This window comes from Mus pahari, chromosome 11 (assembly GCF_900095145.1).
Source record: "Mus pahari chromosome 11, PAHARI_EIJ_v1.1, whole genome shotgun sequence".
NCBI lineage: Eukaryota > Metazoa > Chordata > Mammalia > Rodentia > Muridae > Mus > Mus pahari.
In genome coordinates, this window is record NC_034600.1 from 19,043,624 (window position 1) to 19,045,823 (window position 2,200).

At 40.3% G+C, this 2,200-nt stretch overlaps 1 pseudogene; it reads right to left on the bottom strand.

The window, feature by feature from the left end:
* Nucleotide 1: 1 nt before the first annotated feature.
* LOC110329274 lies at nucleotides 2-989 on the bottom strand (annotated as a pseudogene).
* Between the last annotated feature and the right edge of the window lie 1,211 nt (nucleotides 990-2,200).

Sequence of the window (2,200 nt, forward strand, 5' to 3'; positions counted from 1 at the left end):
CCTCATCTGACTGGTTACTGTAGCATGGAGACTGGGCTGGAGAGGCACTTGAGGTGGTGCTGTGAGCATCAGAGTTGTGGCGTTTAAATTCCTTCTGCAGTTTGCTGATCTGGTTGCTTTTCATCCTGTTTCCAGATAGAGTTTTCACTTTCTTTGGTTTCAATGTTGTTTTTAGACTAGGGCCTGCTCTTGCATCTACCACGTGATTCCAGTTTTGTTTTGTTTCGTTTTATCCTGCCGGCAACTTCTTCCATCTTTTCACAAGCAGCACACAGGCGTTGCAGATGTCTCCTGAGTGAGTCTCATGCAACCCAAAACAGCTCTGGAAGTCCTTTTCGTAATGTTTACTGTCCGTGAACCGGGAGCTGGAGGGGCTTGTGAAAACCAAACATCTTTTCTTCTGGTTCAAAGCTTCCACGCTCAGTAGTGTCCCCCTGGTGCAGACTGCACCAGGCCAACCTCCTGCAAGCACTCCCTCCACCAGCAGTCCAGAAAGCCCTACACACATTTTAATTGTTATAGTATTTGATTTTCCAACTTCTACTTTAACTTGTGCATTTTTAGCTTGTACACATTAACAACAACAACCACAAAAAAATAGTGCTCTCTATTTAAAACAACAACTACAAAGCAAGAAACAAAGGCACCTTATTACTGTTTTTGTTTTTACATTATTAGTATTTCCTTTCTAGTGCCAATTCATGTTATGGCTTTAAAGCCATTTAAACAGAACTCATAGGAACCATCATGACTAAAACTCCCCACAAGCTGAAATTCCAAGCATTGTATGGACAAATTATCATAGATTGTGGCCAATAGTTTCACAATTTAACTAGACATTAATACTACTTAGCTGTACCTCTGACAACTCTTGATTCAGCACGAACTGAGTGTGCTGATGCCAAGCAACACTCAAATCTGTCCAATGATAAAAGGGCAGTCTTTAAATTTCACCTTTGTTCTTCAAACTTGTCCCAATTAGAATTCATTTTTGCAAGCATTAAAAGTCTGACCATATCACTATGAAGAAAAAAAACTTAAAAAGACATAGGTATTCCTTATAGATTTGTTAAGAGGACTGGAGAATGAAACTCAAGGCTTCATTGCCAGAAACATTTCAAAGAAATACTTTGCATTTATTATTGTGAAATATGTTGTCCTTATTCCTGGGGAAGAATCAATACTCCAACATATCCTTACTTCCACTAATGCTGCAGACACTGAGTTTTATATATTCTGCACTTATGGGTACATATAGAATCAAAGGAAAGAAACAGGAGAAGAAAAAAAAAAAGGTTACAAAAAGGGAAAGAAGAAGAAAAGAGGAAGAATTCATATTGGTGAAGGAAACAGAGACAAGGAATAGATTAAGAGAGAGTATATGAAGGAGCTGAGGAGTTTGCAACCTCATGGAGAAAGCAGCAGTGTCAACCTGTGAGACACTCCAGAGCTCCTGGGGTCTAGACCACCAACCAAAGAGTACAGTTGAAGGGACCAAAGGCTCCAGCCACTTATGTGGCAGAGGATGGCCTTGATGGACATCAGTGGGAGGAATGACCCTTGGGCCTGAGGGGATTCAATGCTCCAGTGTAAAGAAATGCCAGGGCACTGGAAAGGGGGAAAGGGTGGGAGGGTGAGGGAACACCCTCATAGAGGCAGGGGGAGGGGCGATGGGATAGGAGGTTTCCAGAGGGGAGACCTGGAAAGGGGATAACATTTGAAATGTAAATAAAGTATCAAATAAAATAAAAGGAATAAAATCTTCTGTCACAAAAGGAGAGTGAGAGACAGAGGGAGAGAGGGGGAGAGAGAGAGAGAGAGAGAGAGAGAGAGAGAGAGAGAGAGAGAGAATATGAAAATCAAAATCAAATAGACAAAGACAGTCAGATAGACAGAATTCCTAACATCTCTTCCCTGTTTCAAAGACTGAAGACCTAGTTCACTTGTATAGCCCTGTCCTAAACAAATACATAGGACACGGATTTGATTGACTTTATAAAAGTTTAAAGTAGTTTAAGTGACATTTCATTAATGCTAAGGATATATTAGGGCAGCCACAGACTCAGTGGCTTCAGAAAAAATCTCATCTTTTTTTTTTTTTTTTTTTTATTCTGGAACTAAAAGAACAAGATCCAAGACAAGCAGGCTTTTTTCTTATGGGTTCATTCTCAACAGGTTATGGATAGTTAGCTCTCTCTCT